Source organism: Emydura macquarii, unplaced genomic scaffold, assembly GCF_026122565.2.
Source record: "Emydura macquarii macquarii isolate MOO-44397 ecotype Brisbane River unplaced genomic scaffold, CSIRO-AGI_Emac_v2 contig_75, whole genome shotgun sequence".
Classification (NCBI taxonomy): domain Eukaryota; kingdom Metazoa; phylum Chordata; order Testudines; family Chelidae; genus Emydura; species Emydura macquarii.
The window spans coordinates 2787605-2802997 of NW_027130212.1; positions in this window are offsets into that span (position 1 = coordinate 2787605).

Here is a 15393-nt window from a genome sequence, read left to right on the forward strand (position 1 = left end):
TCTCCTCTGCCTCTGCAGGGAACATACACTGCTTCATGGATCTGGAGTCAGGCCCATGTACTATGACTGACTCACTGGTTCTGCCACATTGCAATTTGTTAGTGGCAAACACAGGTAAATGTCTCTCAATGATATCCATAACATCAAACTCCCAGTTAGGTAAACTTAAGGTTTCTGGGGTTTTTAACTGCTGATATCTTGTGTATGGAAAGTATCAGATGCAGGAGATGCTACTAGTAAACACCAGTTAGAAAGGTAAACGATGGCATTCAGTTTTTTAAAGGTATTGATTCCGAGGATGCCCTCTACTTTCAATTCCTGTAGGCTGAAGGTATTTTAATTCCCTTAGTCCCTATAGTATACTCCATTGGTTTTATGAAAGGCACAATACTGGGTTTTACTGGTAAATCCTTCTAGAGATTGAACCTGTTCAACTGGAAAATTCTTCATTTTAGGCTCTGTCTTTGTGCATAAAATGGAAATAGTGGCACCTGTGTCTATTAATAGATTTTATCTAAAGATACAAAACTCCCCATTGATGGTGACTGAAATCACCGGCATTCCCCTTAAATCCTGTACAATGGTGCCACTCGATTTAGGGAAGCCTGGCCCCATCACAGTTGGCTATCTATCAATAAGCCTATCAGAGGATCAAGTTATCTGTTCTTGCAGAACATTTGTGCTTTGCTTACCCCTAAAGTAGCTTCTTTGTCTTCAGACCGTGAATTTGGTTTCTCTGCTCAGACCTCAGAAGCTTCTTCCATATCAAGTTTCTGGAGGTCTTTTCCTCTGACTTCTGTTCATCGGATTCATGCCATTCTTTCTGTAATAGGAGCAGGATTTCCTCCACTTCTTGAAACTTTTGTACTTTTCATTATCGGATTTCTCTTTGGATGATGCTGGACGATGGCTGAAATCTTTTTCCTTGTTCCACTATTTGGAAAGACTTCCTGTTGAATCTCATATGCTTTGCATACCCAAAGATACTCATGTATCTCAGCTAGAGAGGATAACCTATCATTCAAGAGACCTATGGACACCTTCAAAGTTGGCAATAGACATTGAACCAACTCCTCTCTGAACTCTTGGACATCGTATATATTTGCTCCAGCCATGCAGTAGAGGATTTTTTTCCCCACTCAGGGCACTCCTGCTGATGCTGGCACTCAAAATAAAATTTCCCAATTAAACTCACACATGCATGATACAATTTAAAGAAGCCCTCAGATATTTCCATATTGTTTGCTACATCTGTGACTTGCATTGCTGCCGGGAGAGAATTATAGTCCTTATTTCCCATGCATTCTCTAATTAGACCTGCAATATCCTCCTTATTTAGAGCAGGAATACTGCTCACCTGGGTGACCCAATCCAATATGGATTCCCAACTTAAAGGTCCTAGTGACTTGCCCATCATACGCACCTGTTTGGGTGAGTAGAATTTAATTTCCAACTGGTTTAGTAGGTCCGGAAGAACCTGCAAAATTTACTACTGTGGTTCTTACAGGTGCCATTGGTAACTCTTTCCCTTGTGGGATTTCCAACCCTCACTTGACTTCCTCTGTTGACATAAAAGGAGCTGATGGATGAGCGTTACTCCTGACACCCACTCTCTTTTTATTAAGAGAGTTGCTGTCAGACTTCTCACTGCTGCTCTCATCTGAGCTTGATTCTGATTCCCAGATGGGGTTACCCCTCATGGCAGTAAGCATACTTTTTGCCTGTTTGAATGTCTCCCTCAGGCGATTGATTTCATGGGTGCGGGTTGAGTGATCTCCCTGATCCCTCCTTGTTTTCCAGAAAGGCTAAGTCGGAAAGGCAAAATGAGTTACACCTAGCAAGGGACATAAAAGGCAATAAGAAAAGGTTCTATAAATACATTAGGAGCAAGAAAAAGACTAAAGAATGTGTGGGTTCTCTATGTGGTAGGGAAGGAGAGCTAATAACAGAAAACACCAAGAAGGCAGAGGTGTTTATGCTTATTTTGCTTTTGTCTTCACTAAAAACTGTAATGATGACCAGGTACTCACCACAATATTAATAATAAGGGATAAAGAATAAAAAGTCAGAAAAGGGAAAGAACAGGTTAAACAATATTTAAATAAATTAGATATATTGAAATTGTCATGACCTGATGAAATTCACCCTGAATACTTAAGGAACTAGCTGAAGCAATCTCAGAACCATTAGTGATTATCTTTGAGAATTCATGGAGGATGGGTGAGGTTCCAGAGGTCTGGGGAAGAGCAAATATAGTACCTATCTTTAAATTGTGAACAAAGAGGACCTAGGGAATTATAGACCAGTCATCCTTACGTTGATATGGGGAAAGATACTGGAACAAATTCTTAAAAAATCAATTTGTAAGTATTTGTAATAGGATTATTAAGGAATAGCCAGCATGGATTTGTCGAAAACAAATTATGCCAAACCAACCTAATTTCCTTCTTTGACAGGATTATTGGCTGAGTGGATTGGGGAAGCTGTAGACATAATATCTTTAGTAAGGCTTTTGACTCAATCCCACATGACATTCTTATAAACAAACTAGAGAAATGTGGTCTAGATTAAATTATTACAAGTTGAATGCAAAACTGGTTGAAAGATCATACTGAAAGTGTAGTATCATTAGTTCACTATCAAACTGGGCGGACATATCTAGTGGAATTCTGCAGGGATCTGTTCCAGTACTATTCAATATTTTCATTAATAACTTGGAAATGGAGTGGGGAGTATGCTTAACAGATGACGCTAAGATGCATGTGGTTGCTAGCATTTTTGGGGACAGGATAAGGATTCAAAGTGATTTTAACAAATTGGAGAATTGAAATCAACAAGATGAAATTCAGTGAAGACAAGTGCAAAGTACCACATTTACAAAAGAAAAATCAAATGCACAGCTACAAAATGGGAATATTTCGGTAGGCATTGGTGTTGAAAAGGATCTGGGGTTATAATGTTGTATGTAAAACATGGGAAGTAATTATCCCACTCTACTCAGTACTGGTGACTCCTCACCTGGAGTACTGGTTCCAGCTGTCGGCTCCATGCTTTAAAAAGCATGGGGATAAATTGGAAAGGGACCAGAGAATGGCTACCAAACTGAGAAAAATTTTAGAAAACCTGACACAGTAAAAAACTGGGGATGTGTATTCTTGAGAAAAGAAGACTGAGGGAGGACCTTGTAACAGTCCTTTACATATTTGAAGGCTGTTAGCAAGAGGATAATGATCAATTGTTCTCCTGTCCACTGAAGGTAGGAGAAGTATTAATAGACTTAATGTACAGCAAGGGAGATTTATGCTGAAATATTAGCAACAACATTCTAACTATAAGGATAGTTAAGCACTGAATAGGCTTCCAAGGGAGGTTGTGGAATCCCTGTTAGTGGAAGTTTTTAAGGATAAGGATGGTCTGGGTATACTTGGCCCTACCCTAGCACAGGAGCTCGGACTAAATGAGCCCTTGAGTTCCCTTCCAGTCCTACATTTCTATGATTCTGTGATAACATTCTAATTATCCAAATATCTTTTTTTAATTCTAATAAATTCTTGTCCTCAGTGATATCTTCTGGCAATGAGTTCCACAGACTAATTGTGTGTAGTTCTTTTAAAGCCTTTCCTTTATATCAGTTTTAAATTTGCTGACTGGGCAAACCTGTACTGCATTATTAAACAGTATAAGACTGATATTTTGTTATACTCAGATGCTCCTTGGGGAAGAAAGACCACCACAAGGTGGCAGACAAATAAAATTAATTCAAGAAAATTTGTGTCAATATTACTTTTCAACCATTATTCATTCTTCATTATTTTTCACTTCCTATCAGCGTGGATTGCTGGCAGAGAAAGACAAATGTTTGTGCCCAGTTATTTTCCACCTCTAACAATAGTAAGGGACCATCAGTGTGACACAACCTTCCTTGCTTTTGTTTTTGAGAAATATCTTATTGTTATTGATGACATTTTTACGTTTGCCTTATCCAGCGACCAGTGTCCTGGGGGAGTTACTTATTGAATTTCATCCCCCCTTTTCTTGACCATGCTGAGCAGTGGATAGAGGCTGAGTATTTGACATTTTGCTGCTTCACATGGATTAGTGATAAAAAGGATTAATAAAATTCTTCTAGCACCAGCCTGTTATTGCCCCTGCCTGGAGCAGGAAAGTGGAAGGCCTAGAGAGCAGTGAGATTAACTTCCTGCTGCACATTGTTATTCTTCCTGTAACTCCCTTAAGGCCATTCCTGTGATTTGCTTTATGTTTGCATTACTGTTAAAATAGGAACAGTCCCAAATGGATTAAAGCAAGACATATAGTGCTAGTATTGGCTGTTTTGTTATATGGGCCAAAAGAATTGTTGCAGCATGACCATTGTTGCTAGCAATGTTTGAGCTCTGGGGCAATCCGTGCAAAACATGTGGCAGGTTTCCTGCTGTTGAGGGTTCATAGACCAAAGGCTGAGGTTCTAACCATAGAAAGCAATCCAATTAACTACTATACAACATGAAGATGGAGAGGAAAATTGGGAAATGCCATAGAACAAGTATGTTTAAAAGTTTTCTCAAAGAGAAGAATGTGGTGGATTGGTGCTTGTAATGGACGCATATGGGTTGATTCTCAGAATTAAATACAATGAGCTAAATTTACTGGAAGATTTTGTCTTAATCATAACCTGAATCGTATTAACAGAGGCTGAAATCAGAATAAGCGTCTGCTGATAGTGCTGGCAGACTTAAAGAAGAGTATTTTTTAATGGGGCTCAATTAGTTTGTAAGAGAGTCTCATTCCAAACCTTGCTAGAATTACAGTAGGGTGTATTTGGGAATCCAGCTTCAGTATATAGCAAGACAAGTAACCCATTAGTAGTGAGTAGACTGAGAGAAAAGCTGAAATATCTGGTTTAATGTGCTTTTATGAAGACAGCCTTCTTGCTTGTAACCAGGCATTGAAGTGTGAATCTCCAAAGCTGAAAACACTAGCATCTACCAGTACCGTGTGAACTAATTAACTAGATCCTGTAGCTGGGAGCTATAATTCTCATACTTTCAGTGGATGTTTAACACACACTGAACAATGGGTTACACTTTCATGCCTCAGTGAGGCTGCAAAAGACAGATGGGGTCAAGCTAGCTGCTCAACTGGGAGGGGTCAGAGTTGTGCAGAGCTGCACTGGGACTTGGTAGCACTGATGCCTTTACTTGGCCTATCTAAGCACTGAGATCTACCCCACAGAATTTTAGAAGCTTCACAGGGCTGGAATGTTTCTTTATTAAAAAGTTTTGGATGTTTTCTTAGGCCTTGAGTAAACAAGGATTTGTGTGTGCATATGTATTTTATTTATATCTATAAATCATTGATAGCCTTTAAAAAAAGGGGAACGTTATTCTTCATAAGAAGCCACTTCCCTATATAGAAAGAGGAATAACCAATTCCTGGAGTCTTTCTCTTGATTTAAAAGAGAGTGAAGTATCCTCAGCAAAACATTATAAAGTGTAAGCAAGAACTCCTTTGGAATGTAAGTCTACAGGTAATGCAGTGACCTGTCTTCCAGAGAAAAGACTCCTTGATTCCAGGAAGTCTGACTCTTTGCAGTCAATTGATTGGTGTTAAAGGCATTTAAAAGAATGTTTTACCTTCAATTAGGGGAGAAAATGGATACTCCCAGAACAGAGAGAATCAGAGCTAGAAAAATAGGTTAGAAATTCAAGCTAGGGATTGATGGGGGAGGGAGGGGAGGATGGAGCTCTCTCAGCACTGTGCGAGTGAGACAAAATAAGTATCTATCTAATAAGATGAGTTCTGATATTTCTTGTAACAACTCATTCTTGTAAGATATTGGCCTAAGTCTAGAGTGACAGGGGGGTGGACTAGATGACCTCCTGAGGTCCCTTCCAACTCTAATATTTTATGATTCTAAGAGAGAATGTGTGAAAATTCAGGACAGGTGATAGGGGGTAATTGGAGCCTACATAAGTCAAAACTCTGAATATTGGGACTGTCTCTATAGAATCGGGACATCTGGTCACCCTACTAAAGTCACAAGTACCTGCTTAATTTTTTAAAATTTGTCTTTATATGACATCCAGGACCCAGCATCTTTCAACAGAATGTTTCAAACGGGCTTTTGCAGCATAGGAAGAATTACAGAATTTCCTAGCACCAGCTATTCCTGTTACACTCACTATGAGGGATCTACAGTGTGATTTGGAGTAAGGGTACAGAGCTGAGAGCATCTTCCCTGACTAGGTGCCTCAGTTAGACCTGTAATGAGAAACTAATTGCACAAAGACAATCCAGAACATTCCGTGAGCTGAAAGGACTTTTTCATCTGCTTATAACTTGCCCTTAAGTTGTTGCTGAAGAAAATTGCAGATATCACTGCTGTGGAGCTACCGTGGCTGTGTCCAGTCTTCTGAACACCTGGGAGAGATATCTTCTTGACTATTCAACAATAGGTGGAGGGGCGGGGGCGGGGAGAGATGGGCAGAGGGACTCAGAGGAGAAACAGAGACGGTTTAATTCATTACTTGTTTTGCTTCGTGCCCCCTCTCTCCCACCAATTGTTTTTTCTCTTGTCTCCTTTCTTTTGCTTGTCTTTGTCTCCAGAGTTAGTTATTGCTGCTGTGGTAAATTGTTTGAATTAAGGAGAACTTTAATTAAATTGTGAAAAGACTACATACTTGTGTCCTCAATCTCCCTTTCTAGAGTGGAAGAATGGAGCATCTAATTAACATCCCAAACAGGTTGTATTCACAGTTAACAAAATCTCCAGTCTAGAAACCAGACATTCTGTTTAGTAAGAATATGGCCTATTATCTTGACAGGACACCTGGCAGAAACCCAAATTAGTTGATTAAAAAGGAACAGAAAATTGAGCAAGATCTAATTCTGTATGTCTGCTTCTACTTCTGCTGCCACTACATCAGCTGACTCACCTCTACTGCTGCCACTGCAATTGCTCCTACTTCTCCAACATAAAAACCTCATGGGACTTGTTAAATGCTGTTAAAAGTACTTGTGATCCCTCCCTTCCTTTGTTGAACTGCTGCTCTGCTTTTTGCACTTTTCCATGGTATTGCTGTCACAGTTCCCTAGTCCCACCTTTCTCATTTGACTCTCTTACAAGGAAAGATAAAGTTCAAGAGAGTCTTATTTTGCTTATAATTTCAAAATGAAAAAAACTCTGGAGGAAAACAGCTTTTCGACAGAAAGCAATGTCTTTTTCCAAAGTTGGTATCTTTATAACCTGATTTGTTTTGCTAGATTTGTCTACAAAATCCCCGTTCCCTAATATTCTCCTTTTGAGAATCAGAGTGGAGCTGTTCACACAGATGTTGGTTCAAATTGCCAAAACAGCAAGTGAAATTTATACTCTGCCCTTTAGTTCCCTCTCTGCCATGACACGTCATTGTTTCCTAAGCAAAGATCAATTGCACATAAAGATGTTTTTTCACTATATGTAAAACTTTCTTTAGAGTTTTTCTTATTGCTTTTCTCCAAACCGATAAACAAAATTGACCTACAATTTCTCAATATGATTATTTGATTATGAAGCTTTTCAGATAACAGCAGAAAATAACATGCTTTAATGCAGTATGGAAAATTGCTATATTTTGTATAGTCGTGTATATGATTTTACTTATCAAATTACTTAAAGGTCTTTGCTCACATTTAAAAAAAAAATTATTTTCAACTTTTTAAGTTCACTTATCCTTGATCAATAGAAATTATACAAGCAATTAGCCAAATTCAGATGTAATGGAAGTAGGTACCACTCTGTTGTAGTCAATGGAGCTGCACGTACAGTAGATCGGAATTTGCCTTAAAGTGCAAATGAGGATAAATGGACTCCATGGATGACTTGCTCAGTAAGGCTAGATTTGCAATTACTCAGCTCTAACAACTGAAACAGATTTTCAAAAGAGCTAGCTCCCATATTACATCTGTGGCCAGATAATCTTCTTTGAAAATCTGGCCAGAGGTATTACATGGGAGCTGAGCTCACTTGAAAATTTGGCCATTAGAGTTAAACGATAACTGTACTAATGTTTGCAATATACTGATGTCCCAAAACTGTGCAGACCACTGGGAGAGTGCAGACCACTGGGAGACCACTGGGAGACCACTGGGAGAGTTTTGGCCTTTAATTTCTCCAACCCCTTAGAGTTCTTCAATCTTTCCCTTTGTATTGACCTCAGACAGCATCTTGCAGCACCTTCTGGGCACAGGAACTATTGGCCTACATCTCAGATGGAGTACTCCAGGACAGGCATTTATTATTCCCTTGTCTTGACATGTGCCTCCATGATCTGTTGTGTGCAAATGGAGGGAACTCTGAGAAAACCATGGGTCCGATCCTTGAGTCTGGCCTTTGTTTGACTGGCACAGTTCATGCAGAGTGTGGTGCAAAGGTAGGCTTAATCAACCATTGGTTTCCAAGTCCTAGGACCACTCGATACTGGGTCTGAAGGCTGTTTTACCTTTTGCCATCTTTTGCCATGGCATCCGTGCTGAGGATCACAGGGACATGCCAGCCACAACCTGGGGAATGCCCCCAGCATAAAGGCCTGGGAGAGGGTGTGGAACACAGCCACTGTAGAAGTTCTTATATCCTAAGAGTGGCAGGAAGCTAGCAGGATATAGAGGAAGATTTGACTCTGTCTCTCCTATCTGTGAGTTGTAGGCTGTGCCCCCTTTATTTCAGTTTAAATAGAGAGATTTAAGTGGATTCACAATTGTTTGGAATATGGGTTCAGTCCTAAAGGGTTGTGCCTTATATCTGCTTTATTGGTATCCACTTTTTCTTTTGTAATTTGTTGGCAGGGAGAAGGGTGAGTCTGGTAGTCTCATGACTTGTGTAAACAAGGTCTGAATGAGCTCTTCCCTGCTGAGATAGCTAGGGTAGGGGAAAGCCTCAGGACCAGACTGTATTTGCATGAGCACATCCACCCTATCTAGATGCTCAGCATGATAGCACTGCTTTGCCCAAATGATCATTTTGGCTGGTGTTGGGTTACAAATCATTTTAGTGTAAATTGCAGGGGTAACGAAATGTTGTCCCCCTTATTGTATGAATAAAGGGCAGCAGAACTGTGCTTAGCCTGTTATGCTGAAGGGATCACCCTCAACTGAACAGAACTGGCTGAGCAAGGGGCTTGGATGCCAGAGCCCTGTAAAAGTTGATGAGGGTGGGGACAGGTATTCCTGCCTGGAAGTGTGGGCTCTGCCTAAGAGCCCCAGGTGTGGTTTAATCTTCATCCCCCCGTTCAAAGATAGAGCTAGTTAAGATTTCATTGGGAGTCTTCTGTTTGTTTTCTTAAGTACTCACTAGAGCTAAAATCATCTGCTGTGGGACAACGTTCCTGCCCAGCTTCAGTAGCGAGGTTTCCCCACTATGAACTGACAATCAGTAAGATCTAGGTGAAATCTTGAGAGTCCAACCTGCAGAGATCATATTAGAAACACAGGGTAGCAGAAGGTGATGATGTTCAGTGGAGCAGCTGGCAGGGCAGTCGGCAGAGCACGGGCAGCCAGCGGAGCACAAGGCAGTGTGGCTGGCAGGGCAGCTGGTGGAGTGGCAAACAATGTAGCAGTGACACCCGGCAGGGCAAACGAAGTGCCTTCTTCCCTCTCCCCCCCCCTCCCCCCAGGTGGGAGGTGAGCTCACTTAGATGCACCTCCAAACTCTAGGTCATCACTGACCAAGGACAACCACTGTGACTGGGGATGTGTGGAAGCAAAAATGGAGAGGTCCAACATACTCTGGAGTGGGGGTTTGCTCATGAGTTTTATATTTATAAATTCTGCTTGTGCTATTTTTCCAAAATTCATGCTGGGTTACTTCCTTCCTTTTATTAAAAGATCTTCTTTCCACACTCAAACTCTGTGCTTGTGAGAGAGGCAGTATCGCCTTTTGGAGGCACCCAGGGGGTGTCGTGTAATTTCCCAGGTGACTGTGGGTGGCTAGAGCCAATTCTGTTGTATTGTTGGAAAGGAACCCTAAGGTATTGAACCTGGCCTGATTCCTGACAACTTCACCTGGCAGAAGGCTTACACTTGTAATCTCAATTTACTATATTCTATGTTTTCAAGACATCTTATGAGGTTCTTATTTCTTTTGCATTGCTATTTATTGTTTTGTCTCCTGGCTTACATTTTGTGCTCATGGCAGTGTTCTAGAGAGCTTTCTTTACATATCCTCTTGTTCAGTTTGAACATATTAGCATTTCTGTCATTTTCATTCCTCTTATATCTGTTCCAAAAACAAATGACAAATGTTTGTCACATTCTATTCTGATGGGATGGCTCACTATAGTATAATATTATTAATAAATCACTTTGCACTTCTGTAGGAACCCATGCCCCAGCTGATGATCTCAAATCATTTTACATACATCTGTCATTTAAATCTTGCAATCCCATGAGATGTTGTATTATTTCTCATCCTCTTGTTACAGATGGAGAATTGAGGCACAGAGAGATTAAGTGACAAGGCCATCCAAAAACTCTCAGTGGTAGACCCAGGACTTAAAGCTAAATCTCCTGTTTCCTTGGCCTGTTCTTCAACAACAAGATCATTCTTCTCCCTAGCTGGTCGTTTAAGAATTTATTTGGTATTTTCTGTGTGTTCATCAGACTCTTTCTTCCCCTCCTTTTAATTCCTTTTGTCTACCTTTCAATATTCTGCTGCTTAGATTGAAGGCATTACTTGTTGAAGAGATTGAGGTTATGTCTTTAAATTTAAAGTACCTTTTAATGCTCTGATAATATGATTGGAGTGTCAGAGGCTTACATTCTTTTTTTCTGATTATAAAGAAATGAGATAGCTATGTGTTTATCTAGTTCTGTTGAAGGGGATACTTTCTATATTTGTTTTTCTTGAAATTTGTTGTAAGGTACTTGGAGGAACATCTTATCCCACTTAATGGTTTTCTGTTTTGTATTAGCTTTTTCATTTTTTCTCAGGAAGACATCCATTCCTTTTTCTGAGTAGAATGTATATTTCAATGAAGTTTCTGTCATGCTGATGATCATTTTTGTTTAGTTTATGTCTCCTAAAGAATTTTCTTCCCCCATCGTGAATAAACAGTTCTATTGAGGATGGTATGTCAATATTATCTGTCTTCTTCTACTCCTCTTTTTAATCTATATTAAAGTTGACTTCTTTCTTATATGTTAATCTAGTTTTCTGGTCAGTGTGTCTTTTGGGTGCAGTATCCAAATATTGAGACTGGTGTCAAGATTGTCATATTGGATTGCTTAATAATCTGCCTCTTCCCCACCTTAGTGGAACTACTAAATTATGAATTTTTGTTTGGCTCAATCTCTTCTGATCACCCTCTTTCCTATGCTCTTCGCTTCTCAATACCTTTCAACTTTTTCTCTCTTCTCCCCACTTTTCTATTTCTGTATTGAGGCACAGCAGAACAGCTCCTTGACTTGCACCTTGTTGAGTCAGGTGGGGCACTGAGGACACTTTACCCATGGAGATGAAAGAAGCCAAGGAGTGGCTCTGCTTTGGGGTATAGTGGATAGAAGCTGGGGAGTGGGCTGAGTTTTGCTCTCCAGCTAGCCTATATGAAAGAAGCTAGGCATCTCCTTCAGAATGATTGGGGAAATTATGTCCAAATTGCTTCTTTCACTCTTAGCTAGTTCCTGTGTGAGCTGGGAAGCAGAGCCCAAACTGCTCTTTGGTTTTACCTCCCTCCATGAATGATATGAGGAGTAGAATTCCAACTTGTTCTAGATTCTGCTTACTTTCCCTTTCTGCCTTTTGGGAACTCAACCCAACACATTAGTCAACTGCCTGCTGTTTCAACAGTTGATATTCAAGCTGGGAAAGGGGAGAAGCAGCTGTGGAGAAACTTGGGCTCTCTTCCTCAGCTAATTTGAAAGGAACTAGCTGGAAAAGGAAAAGCTGTGAAATAGGTTGAGCTCTTCACATATAAGAAGCTGTGTTCTGCTCACTGTCTCAGATAAAGTCAAGGGGGCAGAGAGTGGTGAGCAACTCTGAAAATCAGGCCATTTACATTAGGTGTCTAAATATGGATTTAGATGTCTAATTTTAGGCAGTCAAATCTAAAAAAAATATATAGATATGCAATATGAATTTATTGTGACTTCACTTACTCCATTCATGAGTCTCCAGTCACACAAACAACAGTCTGCAGGTTCTCTTGTTTCTACTGCTGTCCTGGGCAAGGGGTTTCAGAAAGGTACCAATGTGAAAAAATACAGCAATTGCATCCTGTAAACCCTGTGGATAACAATCTTCAGCCCCACAGATAGACTCCTCTGCTGAATGTTAGGAGTCCTCTGCTGACCTCAAGAAAGGAGCTTTAGAAGAGTGCTAGCCAGGGACACAGATCTAATCCTCAACCAGGCATGCAACCCCCAACCAGGGGTAATACCTTCATAAAGTACCCCAGTTACTTCAATGCCCAATGTTCAAAAAACAAAACAAAAAACAAGGCATAGCAAAGGGAAGGAAAGCCAAATGTGTACATTGTAGACAGGCTGTCAATTTTCCAGGAGCAGAAGGAAGTACACTCCCTCCGACATAGCAACAATAGGTGAGCTGCATTGGCCTCTACTACAACCTTGTGCCCATAGTAGCCCTTGCTACTTCTGCATCCCAGTTTTTTGGTGGGGTAATGGTAAGGGGATATACATACCATTGGATCCATTAGCCATGTCCCAACTGTTCTGTCTAGGTACTTATATGACTCTCATCACTATGGTGTGTTAATGCCTCACAATCACGAATAGATTTAAGCCTCACAACATCCCTATGAGGTAGAGAAATCTCATTCCTAATTTACAGGTAGGGAAATGAGGCACAGGGCTGATTAAATAACTTGCCCAAGGTCATAGAGGAAGCCTGTAGTTGAGATAGGAATTGAATGCTAGTGTCCTGAATGCAAATCCAGTACCCAATCCATTAGATGTTTTTTATCCCTACCCGCTGACTTGTCCTTCAGCCTCAAACTCTGCTGTCCACTTCCATGGCACACAAAGTATGTAGATTTAGAGTGTAAGGTCTTTCATATACTGCCGCTGTAAAGCACATTGGAAACAAAATAATTTTTCTGTTTCTACACCTGACATAGAGGCATGGGCAGAACTGGCTTTTAGCACACAGTGAAGTTCCCAGATCCATTACAGTGAACCTTGGATTTGAAACTCTGTTTAACGTATTGGTATGTTTGATGCAGTGTTGAAGCTGAGATTTCACTTTGGAACTCTAAGAGCAGAATTTTGCTGGTAATTGGCAAAGATTGAACAAACAGTGACTGAAACACCAGGAAATGTATTTTTATCCACTATAGCCTTTAAAACATTTTTTTAAAAAATGACTACTTAGATTGTAAGTTTTTTAGAGCAGGAATCATCTTTTATTACAAGTGTATATAGTGCTTAGCACAATACCCTCCCTCCCCATCCCCTCTGATCACTGATTGAGGAATTTGGGCACTGCCACTACACAAATACTAATTAATATTAATAAAAAAAGCCCTAGTGTTTATCTAAGTTTCAACCCAAAATGAGTTTAGATTTCTAAAATGAACTATACCAGTCTTGTTTAAAAATAGTGGGCATATCAACAGTGCATGCTAAAAGTGTATTTTTCAGATTGAAATGTTTCCACATATTTTTCCCCAAATGGCACCGATTCATAAAAAGGGCCAACTATCAAATGTCAAAATAATCAAATGAAGATACACCATCATTTCTCCTTTGGTTCTCTTTAACTTTTAGACTCAGTTGAAACAATTCTTCCATCTTTTGTGGAGTAGAAGTAGTTCTTTGAATAGTTAGTTCTCCTGCCAGAGGTTGTTAAACTTGTTACTAAATAATTAACCGTTTGCCTTTGCCACCATTTGCTCATGCAGCTTTATGGCCTTCCCCTAAACCTTTGAGTCTGAAATTTAATCTTTGTACAGTGCTGTGAAGCTTAAGAGTGTTGTTTTATGTGGGAAGTACTATTCATCATAATTTATTGTTTCTTTTTATTTTTTCATATTTTGACTTTGAGGACAGAATCTGAGACTGACAGTTTGTAGGAATAAGACCTCACTTTTCTCTTTCAATTGGGTCAAAACAGGATGTATTTTTGTCAATTTTCAGAGTGAACAGGTCAAGTTTATTTTGCTGACTTTTCTGACAGCATAGCCAGTGATGAATCACCACTATTAGGGCATGAAGGTATGGATTAAGATGGAAAGAATTATTCAGGGATAAAGCCAACTATGGAGGTAAAAGTTCAAGCTGAATATCAAACACTCCAAATTTCACAAACATTTACACTCAAGTATACACATAAACTCAAGTATAAACTAATTTTCTTAGAAAATGTAATTGACAGAGACATATCATCTGTCTTGTTATGGTCAAAATCTCCAGCAGCCACTTAGCAATTCAAGTTTCTAATCATCCAATGACCAACATTTTTAATTACTAAACAATTACCACTTGCAGTTGTGGTAGTCGGTGTGTTGGTCACCAGTGTTTATCAGTGTAGGCTGCGTGCGTGTGTCCCTGTGTAGATGCTGTCCCAGCCTTGGCCAGGAAACTGAGACGGCTCTCACGATCGAATGAGTCGACACGACCACAGATTAGCTGAGCAACAAAGGCGCCCAACCCAGGTTTATTGCGTGCGGCACAATGAGAAATGACTTACAGAGTATCTCTGGGTCAGTTTCATATTGGCGGCGTTACAATGGTCTCGGCCCAACGGCGGGACTTTCCTTTATCCCCTAGACCGGACACCGGTATTCCTTCGGACACCCTCTTTTATACACTATTACATACACTTTCGGTCTGCCACCTTTCACGTAGGTAGTTGCCACCCTCCTGACGTAGTCTAATACCACCTTTTTCTGTTGATTGGCTGATTTGGGCACCGCCACTCCATGTATCATTTCTACCCATAAAAGTGTCATTTCAGAGAGTTAGTATCTTGGTACCTCTTATACCTACTACATATTTTAGTAATATTTTGGCAGTCTTACAACCTTGCAGAATCAGCACTTTCCTATACCAGTCTCAGTTAACTTGAGTGATCCCTTATATTTATGTTCACTCGGCTTTTTCCATTTAGGCCTTAGCCTGTTTTACAGGCCTTAAGCTCTCACTTCTTACTACAGCAGTTTAAAATTCTAAATCCCTGATTTTGCAAACACATGAACATGAGGGAGGATTTCCACAGGCAAAAATGGGAGTTGGATGAACAACCACCACTAACTTTCAATGGGAAATGGATGCTTGAGTCCCTTTTGTTCATTTGAAAATCTCTCCTCATGATGTTTACCTGCACTTCAGAATTGTCTTGAGTTAGAGGCATCAGAATTCACTAGTCAAGCTTTGTGAAGGGTCAACAAAGTCACATAATGT